At 39.9% G+C, this 16,514-nt stretch overlaps 1 protein-coding gene and 1 long non-coding RNA gene across 2 annotated transcripts in view; one reads left to right on the top strand and one right to left on the bottom strand.

Annotated features, from left to right (window-relative positions):
• SSX2IP (SSX family member 2 interacting protein) overlaps nt 1-16,514 on the bottom strand; it is a 119,158-nt gene that overhangs the window by 41,294 nt on the left and 61,350 nt on the right. The gene's annotated exons all lie outside the window — the stretch shown is intronic.
• On the top strand, nt 179-8,420 carry LOC102155779. The gene is made up of 3 exons (XR_005361335.1): nt 179-386; nt 5,287-5,370; nt 7,837-8,420. It is a non-coding gene; the product is annotated as an uncharacterized LOC102155779 (long non-coding RNA).

Below are 16,514 nucleotides of genomic sequence, written 5' to 3'. Positions count from 1 at the left end.
TTGCTAGGCGATGAACAACCGCGGCCTGCATTGGCCCCCGGAGTCTCCCCCCCCCCCCCCACCCCACCCGCGCTCCAAAAAAACCTAGAGAAAAAGAAATCCTTATCCCCGGGGCCGGAGCGGGATGCGGGCGCAGCTGCGGCTGCGGCACCTGTTACGCCCTGGGATTCACCCGGCAGGGCCCTGCGCCCCGCCCCCTCCTCACGCCCGCAGAGCTGGGGCCCCCGGGCTCCGTGGGGGAGGCGGGTCGTGGTGGCTTTCGGGCGCGCGTTCCGGGCCCCAGTGAACCCCAGCACCCACGACGGAAGCAAAAGTGAAGCTCCCAGCAGACCCACGTGCGCTGGCAAAAGTGGAGAAATACACCGAACATAGGCACCCAGAATTAGGTCAGGCCCAGGGGAAGGGAGGTTCAAGCGTCGGGAATCGTGGATGCAAACAACTCAACCCGCGGAAAGTTACGTGTAAAAAGTAGGGCAAAGAAACGGACCTGGGCAGGAGGCAGCGAGGATACTAACATGGTACTGGTCAGCCGCAAGCTTATGCAGAAATGTCCCACGCCCACTCAGCGAAATATGTGCAGAGAGAATGCTGCACCCGTAGCCGGGGTCAGATCCGCCCCTCCTCTATTCCGCGTCAGCCTAAAATTCTCCAGGGAGGCAAAGGGGCCAGAGAAAGGAAAGGGATCAGATGGTGAAATCGCAGGCATAGGAGCTGAGTTATACACACAGAGATGTGCTTTGATGGATTTTGTTTTTACTGAAGCCAATGAGTTTACTCCGGAGAAATAGGTTTGGTATTTTAAGGAGGCTCCCGAGAGCACTTTGAAACCTAAATAGTATGAGGCAAAAACAAGATATTAACAATGAAGAAAGAACAAGGGAGGAAGTAGTGCTCCCACCTCCCCCGGCCCGGGTTTACACGCACAGACTCCCAATCCTGGATGAAAGATCGGGGCGAGAAAATGAGCACGCCATGGGGACAACTTCAGAGTCCAATGAAATCCTCCCCTCTGCTTTTGGCCTAAGCCACCAGGAGGCCAGCTAGATGCTGATAAGGATAGGTAAATGACAGCCTAGGAGCCAGTTGGGGCCCTTCGTCCTAAAGACGCTAATAGCGCAGGGCTAGTGGGGAGGAAGAAACCCATTAGTACCAATGTTTACCTAACTCCCTAACTTAGGCTACTGATGGGGGCGGAAAGGAGTTACTCGTGCTGCCAGGAGGGGTTTTGAAATTTCAACTCTCCACCCCCTCAAAATTCCATACCCCTTCCCATCAAACAACTTCATGTCACAGTTTTTTCTTGACATAACAAGGCTTCATTTTGACCACTTCCCCTCACAATCAAAAATGGAGTGCTCACTCTTCAATGGGTAGAAGAATTGAGATCAATCAATTCAATGAGTAGCTTCTGGCACACCCTACTGTGACCTAACCACACACAGGGCTGGGTTCTAAGAAGGTTTGGGTAAGGCTGAGGTGAGCTCTGGAAAGTTCAGACCCTTCCCCACACCCAAGGATGAAGCAGATCTTTCTGAATAAAAGAGTAGTTCTCAATTTTTTGGTTTCAGGGAACTCTTTCCTCAAAGAGCTTTTGTTAATATGGGCTATATCTATTGATATTTATCATACTAGAAATTAAGACACAAATTTAAAATGTTTATTTAAAAAATAAAAATGACATCTTAATATACTTGGCACATTCTTATGGAAAATAACTATTTCCCCCCAATATAGTAAGCAGTGGCATGATTTTAAAATTTGGTAGATTTCTTTAATGTCTGACCTAATGGAAGGCCATTTGATTTTTATATCTGCTGAATTCAATCTGTTGTACTATTTTAGGTGGTCTCCACTATACACTCATAAGAGAATGGCTGTTAAAAGGGCAAATAACATTTTACCATTATAATTAAAATTGATTTGACTGCACACTCCCTGAAAGGGTGTTGGCAATCTCCCCTCCCCCCACCACCCCTGTCCCAGGGTTCCTAAGATTACACTTTGAGAACCACTAGTCTAAACCTGTCTTGATACTTTGTCCCCCTTTTTTGGCCACTATTTTAGGAGCTGAACATGTGACCTAATTCTAGTGAGTACACAGTGAAGTAGAAGGGCATGGGACTTTGGGGGAAGGGTTTTATCCCTGAGAACCCGTAAGAAGTCTTTTCCTTACCTCTTATCTCGGCCATTCTCCAGTGAGCAAGATGTGTTTGGAGCTGTTGTGGTACATCCCACAATAGTGAGAGAAAAGCAAGAAAAATTAAGGAGAAGCAACCTAGAACCCAGACATCCCCGAGTGGCTATGTTAACCTACCCTGGCTCTGCTGGCCTCCAGACTGCTCACATGCTTGTGCACTGATGTATCCTGAGGGCCTAAAACAGTGCCTGGTACTTCATGATTGGTGCTTAATACTTAATTTGGTGAATAAATAAACATCAAATGAATGTTTGTTTCAAAGTAATCACCTTGGCAGGCTGTATATATGACATATTCCGTTGATGCTGCTCAAAAGGTATCACATCAGTGTAGGCACTGGATTTGTTGAGAAGAACTCTTTCTTGAAGAAGAAATCTGAGTTTTGGAACAACCCAAAAGTTGTTCAGAGCCAAATCTGATGAACACATTCTGGAGCCATGTTAAAATGCCAAACTTGTGTTTTCCGACTAAGTTACTACATTGGGTAGATAGAGAAAGGTCAAAAAACAAGATTTGTTTGATTTTCTAAGACAGGCAGTAAACTGACTCTGAACATAGAGGAAGAATTCTAAAAACGTACATCAATAACAAGTTGCATAAAAAGTGTGTGTGTGTGTGTGTGTATATATATATATATATATATTTGAAACTATACGTTTGTGTGTATGTGTGAATGAATCTCTTCCAAACTGTGTGCAGACTTCTTGCCCTACGACATCAGAATCTTTCAAAACTGAAAATCAGATCCTTTCTCCCCTCTCTCGCATTGAGAACCTTTCGTGGCCTCTCATTTTACTTAGCATGAAATTAAACTTCCTACCCAATCATACACACATGATCTGGCCCCCAGCCCCTTCTGGAAATCTCACTTTGGCACACAAGGTGCCAGAGCCACAGCCATCTCCTTCTTGGTCCTCTGGCCCCTTTGAACCTGTCATTCAGTCTGCCTTGAAGGTTCTTCCCACAAGGGTTTAAACTCTGATTCTTTTTCATCATTCAGACCTCACTTCCATATATAAAGTAAGCTTCCCAGGCCTGGTTCTATTTGTTTCCTTGTTTCCTTGCTTATGGTCTGTCTCCTCCCACAAGAATGCAAGCCCCATGAAGACCGTGACCTTGGTTGCACTAGCCACTGCAGCCCCAGCCCCTGCATGTGGGCACTGCAGGGTTGCTAACCAAACTATTAATAGTGAGATTGGGAGGGAGGTAGATAGTAGGGAAGGAACATCTGCTTCACATTTTATTAGCTTCTGTTATACCTGAATTTTTACAAGTATGACACTGTAATTTTAAAATATTTTCATTTCACTGAAATACAGAGACTGATTTTAGTATAGGTATTAAGTTAATAATCCACTCCCTATTTACTCATATGTGAGCCTTAGAAACCAGTGTTTCAAATACCACAGCAAACATTTAGGTCACACAGCTTCTACGAATGTGTATATTCAAATCTGAATAGTAATGGACCAATTTATAAAGGCTTTCCATTGTGATTCATACCATCTGGATTATTTCAGTAACAGCAACAATTTCTGGACCTAGAGGAGAATATTTCTTGTCAGAGCCTGTATGCTGTAACAGATGATGGGTTAAGTCACTTCTACTTCATGGCAACACTTTTATTAACTCTGTGTTCTGGCCAGGACTACCTTGGGGCAGGGGGGCAGGATGGATAAACAAAGTTTTACTGGATATTGTATTAGTAACTCTCTTATCCATGGCCTCATTTTATTTACAAGATCAAATTTTTTCAAAGATCTTATTTACTTATTCATGACACACACACACACACACAAACAGAGGTAGAGACATAGGCAGAGGGAGAAGTAGGCTCCCTGTGGGGAGCCCAATGCGGGACTCGATCCCTGGACCCCGGACCCGCAGTCACGCCCTAAGCCAAAGGCAGACACTCAACCCCTGAGCCACCCAGGTGCCCCTACAAGATCAATTTTTGATCTGACTTTTAAAAGGTGGCATTTTGTATGGCTAGAAATGGCTTCCCTAGCTATCTGACTGAATCTCTGCATCATGCTGCATTTCTGAAGATGATTCATTTCTGGCCAATCCCTTTGGGTTTTGGCCAGTAGTAGTCCAGCTTGGAATGACAGTCCTGTGCCACTTACAAAGTGCTGGCTGAGTTTGCAGGAAAACAGACCACAGCAATTCCCTTTTCCTTTCATCTTCACTGAGGTGAAAATTTCCAGAAAAGAAAACTATCTCTCCACATTGCCTGCTCCACCCCACCTTGCCACACACAAACACACAGAACAGCAGACATCAGACACACAAACACACAGAACAGCAGACAGCAGACAAACACACAGAACAGCCGGATCATCTTCCAGGTATTCCATTCTTGGTACTTTAGATTTTTGTCTGGTCTGCTAAGTGTTCTGCTCTAGTGTTTTTTTTAAAGGGTTCTTTTTTGAGCAAGAATGCCAGATGAATTTTATTAAGCTCTAACACTTTGGTTTCCAACTCCCCATTTGTTCTGAAATCAATTTGTTAATTTTAAAATATGCCATGCAAAACTCAATTAGGCATAAATCACTCAAACTATTATAAGATACTATCATATATATAGGTGGTAAGGTATCAACCAGAGTAGTTCTCAAACCTATATGTCTGGGAGAGAAGCATACTTCCTTTAGTAAATGCAGCAAACCCACATGTAACACACACGAGCGCACACACAATAGGCAATCATTTTGAGCATGAAGAGGGACTGTCCTAGATTCTAATGTAAAACACACAGACCATGCTAACACAAGTTGTTATACAAACTCATCTTCTTCAGTATCCAGTCATACTAAATATAATGATTTTTATATTTTTACTGGGAACTTATGGGGTCTTATCATACTGCATATAACACTTCACTTTTTAAAAACTCACCAATCAATAAAGATGTGGTATATATATATGTGTCTGTGTGTGTATGAATATTACTTAGCCATAAAAAAAATCTTGCCATTTGCAACAACATGGATGAATCTAGAGAGTATAATTCTAAGTGAAATAAGTCAGAGAAAGACAAGTCAGAGAAAGAAAGACAAGATTATAATTCTGTAATTTTTTTTTTCCAGAGAATTTGGCCCAGGACCTTGCCAGGACTGTTTATTTACAGGGAGGGCTATGGACCTAGGATGCCCTCAGGGCTGCATGCAATGGTGAGTCTAGGACCTTAGCTCCAGCTCCGTTACTCTGGGCTTCTTGCTTCACTCGCCCCAGAAAGGCTGAGGCCAAGGGCCAGGCACCCTGGAGGAGTCAGCTTCACCCAGACATGATGTGTTTGACAAAGGCTTCATAATTGATACAGCCATTGGCATCCTCTTGTTGCCATTTGCAACAACATGGATGAATCTAGAGAGTATAATTCTAGGTGAAATAAGTCAGTCAGAGAAAGTCAGAAAGAAAGTGAAATAAGTCAGAGAAAGTGAAATAAGTCAGTCAGAGAAAGACAAAGCCATATGATTTTACTCCTATGTGGAATTTAAGAAACAAAACAATGGAAAAAAAGAGACAAATCAAAAATCAGACTCTTAACTATAGAGAACACACTGATGGTTACCAGAGGGGAGGGAGGATGGGGGCTGGATGAAATAGGTGAAGGGGATTAAGAGCACACTTATCATGATGAGCACAGAGTAATGTATAGAACTGTTGAATCACTATATTGTACACCTGAAACTAATATACACCATATGGTAACTATTGAAATTAATAAAATAATAACAAAATACAAAAATTAAAAGTTACCAAGCATACACATCTCCCATTGGGTCTCTCCTTTAGCCACCTTGTTTTTGCTCACTGCCCGCCCCCACCCCATCCCCTCTAGTACATATATGAGCACATGCACAAAACTAACCTCACTGACTACAGTGACTTCTAAACCTTACTCAGAGCAATTTGGCTCATTCTACTTTTCTAAACTTGCAAATTTAAACCCAGAGCACTGATCAGTCAACAAAAGACCCTCCAAGGAAATGAGGGGAACTATAAATGACCCCAAATGCTTTTTAGTGATAGTGAAACCTATTTAAAAACCACAGAGCACAAAAATCCAGCATTCACTTGAACAGTTCTAACTGATTTAATTCTGCACCAACACACCCTTTTATTTCACATGGTCCTAGTCTCCCTCCAACTTATTTGAAATTTTACTCAATGGTTCAATGAATATTTATTGAATGATTACCATGTGCCAAGCATCGAGGGATAGAAGGTCCCTGTTCACAAGAGGAACTCAGTCTCCCAGGAAGACAGAACAATGACAGTCTAAGTATTGTAGGAAAGAGGGAGCGTATATGAGAAGGTCTTGGGCTGAAATACTAGCCCACCCACCTGGGTCCATGTTGACATTGCTGAGCTCCCAAACCAACCGACCTGAAGCTTCCTTCCTATGGACATTCAGTTTAGTAAACAATAAATGTTTTGTGGTTTAAGTAACTACTAGTTAGTTACTTGCAGCCAAAAGCATCCTATCTGACAGTACTCAAATAAAGTGACCTGAGGGTATTGTATTTCATTTTATTGGTACAAATATGCTCAAGTCACACAAGTGGAAGCAGTCACATGAGCCAAAAAGTCAGTGAGAAATGAAGTATAGGAGTTATTTACAAAGGACTGATTGAATGGGATAATTAAAGAAATGGGGAAAATGTGGAATGGTTTCTGTAATTTGAATTATAAATATATATTTAGGATATCAAAATTTTTCTAAATGTCTCTTTACTAATTTAACTGGTCCAGAAAAATTAAAAGCATATTGATAAGTACAACTTTTCACAAAATGATTTGCTATTCTGAAATTTACTTGCTTTATGTTATAGAAATTTTTCTGGAAAAATCATTATGTAAATAACTTAGAAATCAAATCATATTCTAGGCAGCCTGGGTGACTCAGCGGTTGAGCGCCTGCCTTCAGTCCAGGGCCTGATCTTGGAAACCTGGGATTGAGTCCCGCGTTGGGATCCCTGGATGGAGCCTGCTTTTCTCTCTCTGTGTGTCTTTCATGAATAAATAAATAATTTTTTTAAAAAAGTGTTTAAAAAAAACCAAATCATATTCTAAAGGTTCTAGTGAAACCAGATATTTCAGAGAAAATTATGATAAATTTTTTTGGATGGCAAACAACATCTTTATAGAACAAATAATCTCTTTAATATTATCCATCTTATGAGATCATATTTTAATATGTTGGATATCCTTAGACTTTTACCTATTATCATTTAAAACCCAGACTTGGGGTGTCTGAATGGCTCAGTTAGTTAAGCATCCCAGGGTCCTGAGACTAAGCCCCATGTCGGGCTTCCAGCTCAGTGGGGATCTGTGTCTCCCTCTCCTCTCTGTTCCTCCTCCAACTGTGTGTGCGCGCGTCCGCATGCTCTCTCTCTCTTCTCGCTCACTTTCTATCTCTCTCAAATAAATAAAATCTTTTTTAAAAATACCAAATAAAACCCAGACTTTTGTATAAGTATTTTAATTAAGAGTCTTCTCTAATATGAATCATAATACAGAAGGCTGAGTGTTGCAATCAACAAAATACTCATATGTTTTTATTCCGCAACTAGCATTTCAATTTTACCTAACTTTTAAAGATCCTTTTGATTTTATTATTTGTATTTTGCTAGGCAAAGTTTCTTTTCCTGCATTCTCAGAGAAGAAGAAATCTGGAGGCTTGGTTCCTGATGGATTTTATTTCCTGCTTTATAAATCTCTATCAGTGATGTCATCCAATAATTGCTCAAGTTGAAATATAGTGGAATAGAATCCTCTATATGTTGGGTAAAATGCCCACATCAAATTTCAGATGTGAAAAACTCTGATATCAATTAAAATATGGTACGGATTTAAAGTAACAGCTTAAGACTGAAAATCATACGTGAATTGGCCTGTCCCTTTAAAAAGAAAAGCAATCGCATTTTGGTTGCTGAGCTCTCATTGGATTTATTTTATCTTAGCAGCTGTTCCTGAAGTCGATGTTATTCAAATGAGGGGTTTCAAGCTCTTTGTTGTGTTTTTCAACTTATGGTATATGCTATCAAACATAAGACCCAAATTTAGAATGGGGTGGGGACAAGGGACAATTAGAAATACCAAAGAAATAAAATAATATTGAAAAAGCCCTCTAAATTTTTACTTAGCAAAGATAAAACCGATGAACATGATCTGCCTGAGGCCCCAGTTAACAGTAGCAGGGCAAAACCCCCAAACCTCTAAGCACCAAAAGTTGGATGATATATTTAGTAATATGTATACGTGTAGGGGGGAGGGGTGGTGTCCTGGAGGGAAATAATGGAGCTTTTCTGTGGTTATGGAAGATGAGAAGAGAACATACCAAACACTTTTTATTCCATGCTGCAAATATGCATATTATAAATTTTGCCTAACATAAAGCTGCTCTTTGACCTTTGAAAAATAACTTTATATCTCATACACTTTCTTTTTCATTTATTTTTGTGACACTTGCGTTTGGAAAGGCAGCATGGCCTGCTTGTTAGGAGTGCAAAACCCTAAGCAAGAATATTCCTTCAGCCACCTATTTGCTGTGGAAACTTTACTTTTCACTAATTTACCAATTAAACTGGTTCACTTCGGTAATAGCAAAGTATATATCAAATTTTAACTTACTCAGGAGTTATCACCCTCATTCTCATGTCATATTTTATCATTTCCCAGTATTAAGGCCAATGATTTACTGAGTGATTACTACTTGTCAAGGATTGTTCTAAGTGCCTTGCCTATGAATTGATTTAATCCTCACAACAACCCTCTGAGGCAGGTATCATTATTGCCTTTATTTCCAGAAAGAATTAAGCAGGAAGAGGTTAAATGATTTGCCCAAGATCACACAGCAAGTACATTTCAGAGCTGGGGTTCACAGGGCTATTCCCCTAACCACCCATGTCATCACCAACCTGTTAGGATCGTCTTACTCTCTGTTGCTGTTCAATCATTTTTGTTCAAATGCCTGCTGATTAGTGAAGAATAATTTTTACACTGGGATAACCACCCTCTCTGCCATGTACATGAAGACTCTCCAAGTGGTACAGAGTATGGACAGTTTGAAGGGACTCAATTCCACGTCCTCAATGTCTATACTTTCCTAAAATGCCTGAGAACAGGCTGGTGGTCTCTTTTCACCTGCTTCCTGCAATTGCCATTTCACCACTTAACAAAAGAAAGTCATTCTCACAGATCCTGCTCCTTCCTATGGTATACTGACCCCAGGTGTACAACAAAGGGAAAATTAGAAGCTCGTGTTCATGTTGAGAAAGAGATGTCTATGATGAGTGGCAAACCGAACTGCAGCCGGATAGAGTATCAAAAATAATTCAAATGACATTAAAATGACAGATCATCACATGACTTTTGGCGCATAATGGAGAATTCAAAGAACTGAGTAATACCACTACAGCAAATTCCTCCCAATATTTCTGTGAACAAAGTACCTCAGCATTTCTATCTATACAAACAGCGTCAAATGCATGAATAGAATTGGAGCAGAACTCAGTAATACACTCAGAATATAAATAACATTCATCCTCAAATCCCCTGGAAAGGAAAAAGCTCCTTCCATTTCATTAACACATGCATGTCCAATAAAGCCTTATGTTTTATGTTTCAAGGTAATTATCAATTTGTAATAGAGCCACCATTTGATCAATTGTGTACTACTAATGATTTTAGTGATAACACCATCCAGAGACATTTTTAACACCTAGAAACTAGAGTCACAGGGGGTAAAATGATGTAAATACGTAATTAAAATACCCACTAGGCAGAATGATGTAATGATCAATAAAAAATTTTAAGCATGATACCATTCTGTGGGGGAAAATAGACTGAAAGTACAAGTTCAAGAAGAAGGAAAAATGTAAATTTTCAGACTGTTTTAAAGAAGGGCCAGCTCATATATATTTAAATGAATAAGGTTGGGTAACAAATTCCTGTGGGATTTAAATTCTTTGGGATATATGTAAAAAGACCTAACAACTTTATTTTAAAACATCACGAATTGCAATACATTGGAAATCACACCCTTTGCAAATGATGAAAAACTACAGGTGGCAACATAAAAATGTGAGAAGGATACAAGTTTTTCAAAAATCTTCCAGGGAGGTAGGTGAGCCCAAAGTTTGAAGATCACTGATCATGAGGTCCCAAAAGATCTCCTCCCTAGGGCACTTAAACTCTGGTCCAGGTAATCACTACCATTTTACACATAAAAACAGGACTGCTATGTAAAATAAAATGCCTTTGATCACTGCTCTTATCCCCTGGACAGTCAGCAAATAAATGCTAACAAATGAGAACTGAAAATACCACTTTGAGTTGACACAGGCACTTTTCTCTATGCTATTGTTTCATCTCTACAGACACTGTATACAGCTATGCCTACCATACTATGTGTTTGAAGAAAACATAACATAAAACACAGCTTTTAAGACCATGTTTAAGATAAAGAAATGTATTATAAGATTTTCCTGGGAGGTCTGTCAATATAGGCCTGGCCTATGAGCTACTTAGGTAGTATGATTTCTTTTTTTTAAGAATTTTTTTTTTATGTATATTTGAGAGGGAGAGCATGAGTGGGGGAGGAGCAAAGGAAGACAGACAAGCAGACTCCGAGTGGAACTCAGAGCCTGATGTGGGGCTCCCTTCTATGACCTTGAGATCACCTCCTGAGCCCAAACCAAGAATCAGACACTCAGATGATTGAGCCACTCAGGTGCCCCAGGTTGTACGATTTCTAAAACCAAACTTACGAGCTACTTAGGTTATATGATTTCTGAAGTCAAATTTAGGACCCATGACCTGATAGATAAAAGTGTTGGAGGTTAAACCAGAAGTTTACTGAAAATCAGAAATTTCCTGAAAATACAGGGCCTCGGGTCAAATAAGTAGATATAATTCACTGTGTTCATTATCTTAAAGTCTTATAATTTATTCTAGTGAATCATTTATTCTCTAGCTCTAGAATACATAATTTAATTCTATATATAGAATTAATTTAATTCTATAATTAATTTAATTCTATATATATATATATATAATATAATCTATTCTCTAACTCTCCAGAGACCTTGGATTCTTATTTTACTCTGCTACCAATCCTTAATATATAACATATCTTGGCCTAGTTTGATCATTTGTAAAATAATCAGGATTATTTCCATATCTTTTATTTCCCTTCTACAAGGAAATTCTATTCATTCATTAATTTAACAAACCTTTACCTAAGCACCTGTTACGTACCAGAGCTGTGCAAGATGCCAGAGATTCAAAAGTGAATTAAGACCAAGTCCCTTTCTTCCAGGAGCTTCTAGGCTATGATAGCATTAAGACTGCTTAATTGTTTGAGATGATTATGATATAGAATGATAAACACTGTGCTGCAGGAATGTGAAAAGCACAATGATAGCTCAATGGAGCAAAGTGTCCAGGTGGGGAACACTTCACATAGGAGAAAACACATGTATCATTTTGTGGTCTGTTGATGCTTTAAATTTTTAAAAAATTTCATTACTTTTAAAGGTGAGCAATGTATTAATATAGTAAAAAAAACAAAAACAAAAACAAACAAACAAACAAAAAAAACCAAAGGGGTATGCTATGAAAGATTCCCTTCTACCTCCCATCCCTACCCTATCTGGCTGCCCAGTTTCCTTCTCAGAACAAACTGGATTGCCTTTTTCTTGTACCCTCTTTCAAAGATTTGAACTCTATTTTATTTTTTTTAATAATAACTTTATTTTTTAATTGGTGTTCAATTTGCCAACATACAGAATAACACTCAGTGCTCATCCCATCATGCGCCCCGACGGGCACTGAGGGGGGCACATGAACTCTATTTTAAAAGAATGAATATAGGATAATCAAGTGAAAAAGAGGCCCTGAGCATTGCAGACAAAGAGAACAGCATGTGCCTGTAGGAGATGTGGGGCCATTAGGATGCAGGACAGAACAAGGGTCAGCTCCTTGAGGGGCGTTCCCATGCTAAGAAGTTTGGATCTTATCTTGAAGCTTTTAGAGTGGCCATCAGTGGATTGAGAGCAGAGTAGGTACCTGATTAAATGAATGACTTAGAAAGAACACTCTGGCAGAGATGTGGAGAATGGATTAGAGAGAGGCAAGATCAGAGAGAGACCCGTTAGGGGGTAACCATAATACCCTGGGAAAGGAGTAATGAGGACCTAAGTCAGGACAGAAGCAGTGGGGATCAGAATGGGGCCAACTCAGTCTGTTAAGAAAGAAGCATGGACAGCACTACTGGATCCATTAGATTCCAACTAATTTAATTCTTGCTCTCTCACTCGTCTAAGAGTTGCCTGAGTCAAGTTCTGAGAATAATTAGAATTAATTATCCCCTCCCTTTTAAGCTGCCACCAGGGTACCCCCATCTTGTCTAGATGTTTAACTTGGTGACCCTGAGATACCCAAGCTTCCCAGGTCAAATTCACCACTCAAATCATAATCCCCACATGACTCTGTCACCAGAAAAGTCACCTATATCCACACTCTTCTCTGACCAGTCCCTTCACCTTCTGGCTCTCAGGGAACTCTGGCTTTTCTCTGAGGACACTGAATTCCCTGCAGCCTTCATACGTGGCTGCCATTTCCTCCCACACATCACGTACCACCAGGCCAGAAGGTGGTACACATACCCTTCTTGCTTCTTCCTGCCACTTCCAAACTATGGTCCCTTCCTTGTTCCCCCCTATCAGCTGCTTTGCAGCTAATGCCATCAGAGTGTACCTCCCTCCAGACCCCCTTGCTGTGGCCCTCTTCTATCCTCCAGGTCATCTTCACACAGTTTTTGGAGATTTCAATACCAGGTTTATTGTCTTTCTCTTTTCCATTCTCTGGCAGGAGTGGTCCATCCAATCTCATGAGTTCTCCATTCTTCAACCTCTTTATTTGCAATGATCATTTCTTCTATCACACCACTTCAGCCACCAACCCACCGTTATCCTTAGACCCTGCCATTTACAACTGTACCCCTCAGTTATCTCAGTTTCAAGCATATTACTTCTGTATTTCCAGCACATGCCTTCTTATACCTCAGCACAAGCAATTCTTCTACTCCACTATGCCACTTTGTTCATTTGACCCTACTGTTCTTGCACTCTGTTTATCTCCATTCCTCAGACTCTCATTCCCTCCTTACCTAGTGGGGAGTCCATGGCCTTACCTTATGATTACTTCTTTAAATATACCCTCAGGGTGCCTGGTGCTGAGTGAATTAAGCATCCAACTCTTCATTTCAGCTCAGGTCATGATCTCAGGGTTGTGGGATGGAGCCCCATGTCAGGCTCCCCCATGGGCATGGAGTTTGCTTAAGATTCTCTCTCCCTTTGCTCCTCCCCAACTCTCTCTCTAATAAATAAATAAAATCTTTAAAAATATAAATATACTCTCACCAATCTTGGCCCTTTATTGCTTCCATTATATTGTCCTGAAAAAATATTTGCCTGCATTCTCCGTACAGTACATTTGGCCACATTCTATTTTAACGTAGACAAGATTTCTCCATGAGATAGGGAACATGGATGCAGATAGCTCTTGGGTATTATCTTATTGCTTGCCACCAAAGAGAGATATCTATCCAGAAAATTTGGGGAAGACATTTTGATTGTTTCAGCTTAAGTAATGTGCCCACCTTGGACCAATTACTATGTCCTAAAAAATGTGGTCAATCACCCCAGCCTGGACCACTATTAAAATCCTCCACCAGAGTCAGTGTTACCACAATTAGCAGTCCCACCAGGGATCTCTGGGTGGCTTAGCGGTTTAGCGCCTGCCTTTGGCCCAGGGCGTGATCCTGGAGTCCCGGGATCAAGTCCCACATCGGGCTCCCTGCATGGAGCCTGCTCATCTCTGCCTCTCTCTCTCTCTCTCTCTCTCTCTCTCTCTCTCTGTCTATCATGAATAAATAAATAAAAAATCTTTAAAAAAAAAAAAGCGGTCCCACCAGAACTATGTGGAATAAAGGAGGAGCAGTTAAGCTGGCTGCTGCTGTTATCAAAGAAAAAGGTATGCAGGATAAATGAAAACAACAGATACCTGTGATATAGTTCTTAAGATGGAACAGGAACCTGGAAAAGTGAGTGGCAGACAAATCACAGAAGACATGATTCTAATATATTTAGATTACAAATTTATTCCCACACTAAAGTAGAGTCTGTGAAATAAACTTCAATGCCATGTCTAATAATTTATGAAGTATAAAATATAAACAATAAAAATGAAATATTATAAAATAATATTAAGCAAGGGCCCTATTGGGTAAAATTTAGAAAAAGGTAAGAGGAATCTAATTCATATGTTGGAAAATGGCAGTACATAAGACACATGTCCAAATCAGAGCAATACAATTAATACCCTTCACTTTTCATTTGCGTAAGAAATAACACTTCAAATTTATTTTAAATCATTTAACACACTTTCCACAAAGCTAGTATAGGCAATAAAAAAGCATGAATACATTCTGAAATATTCAAACAAACAGAGTCTTAAGAAAAAAATAAGCAGGGTTGCTTAGCTGGGTTGGGGTCGTGAGTTGGAGCCCCATGTTGGATGCAGAGATTACATTAAAAAACAAACAAAAATTAGCATTTGAAGTTTTCACTTATACAGAAAGTTTTGTTATATGGTTTGTTTAGTGTAGGAATAATTTTTGATAATAAAATGTCCTCTGTTTTAAACCGTACAAAACAAACAATGTAAGACAGAAACACCCATAAACCCTGCTGGAGGTTTTGAGATGCTAAAGTTCTCAGAACTGCTGTTTGAATTTATGAAATATGATGAACTATTTATAATCTCAACATTTTCAGAATTCAGCATATTTAAATGCTGCTACCTGATTTACAAGCCAAGGAATTTAAGCTAGAACTGCAAGCAATATGGATAGAATAGTCAAACCCAGGCCAGATGGCTCTTTAATGCTTTTTAAGTAGGTTGGTGGTAACATGGTGTTATCTGAGGACCCAAAAAAAGCACTTCAAAAATATCTTCCTTATCCAAGTCTTGGTGCCTGAAACGCCACCTTTAGCAATCAGGGAAGGTAGAAGACATATGTTGCTTTTGCCTGCCCAGCATCTATTTCTTTTTCTGGTAACAACATCCTGTTTCCCTTTAAAAAAAAAAAAAAAAAAACACCTCTCCTCAGCTTTCCTTGAGGCAGTTAAGGGGCATTGATTCTGACCCTAAATTTGGAGGTGAGCGTAAGACTCAGTCTTCACTAAGGAGAGTACTACACCATCTGGCCATAGCAATTGGTTAAAGGATAGGCATAGAACCCAGTGAGATCCATCCATGGGATTTTGGATGGAGGGACTGAGAGTCAGTGGAGAGTGCTATAGGCTTGGTATGCCTGGGGCCATTTCTCCTTCTCTTCTGCATCCCCTTACCCCATCTCTCACTTTTTCATTGTTCTTTGGATTTGGCCCCTTAGAAAGGAGTTAATTGGACATTCAAGTGTTCTAATTACAAAAATAGAATATAAATACCAAATTTACTCTGTATACAGTAAAGATGTCCCAAGTACTGTAAAGGTCTTAGAGTGCTGTAGTCAACAAGGATTTCTAAAATGGATCCATTCTTTTCCCCTCTTGGAAGTCCTCCACAGTGACTAACAAAATGGCAACCATGAAGAGAAAGGCATAGTGAGATATTTTGATTTCTTGTTCATTTCCAAATCTGGTAAGGTTCCAGAAGAAACCATCTAGAGGAAGAGGAGGTGGTTTAGAAATAGTTACAACTTATAAACATTTAGAAGTTAACTGACCTGAGTCTGTATACATGCTCTACTACTTCTTTCCCTAACCTTCCTTCAAAGTCACTTATTGTCTGCCTACAGTGAGACAGAGGGACACTGTATGACAATGTCTCCGACATCAGGGATAGAGCAACAAAAATGCCAGATAAGAAACTTCTCTCATGGAGCTTATACTCACTGTTGGGTGAAACAAAAAGAAAATAAATTAGTTATAAAGGTTAACTTCAAATGGTATTAATAATATGACAAAAATAAAATATGTCACAGAGGGTGACAGGCAGGCAGGATGCTTCAGGTGGAATGGTTATTCTAAAATCTTAGGGCAGAGTCCTCCAGGCAGAGGAAACAGGTACAAAGGCCCTAAAGCTACAAGCTTGGTGTGTATGCATGTATTAGTATATGGAGTATGTATTAGTTTCCTATTGCTGCTGTAACACATTATGAGAATCTTAGTGACTTAAAACAATAAACATGTATTAGCTCATAGTTGTGGAAGTCAGAAATCCAACATGGGTTCAGGGAGCT

The sequence above is a fragment of the Canis lupus genome, chromosome 6, assembly GCF_011100685.1.
Source record: "Canis lupus familiaris isolate Mischka breed German Shepherd chromosome 6, alternate assembly UU_Cfam_GSD_1.0, whole genome shotgun sequence".
NCBI classification, from domain to species: domain Eukaryota; kingdom Metazoa; phylum Chordata; class Mammalia; order Carnivora; family Canidae; genus Canis; species Canis lupus.
Note: the sequence above shows the minus strand (reverse complement) of the source record. Positions and strands in the feature narration are given on the sequence as shown.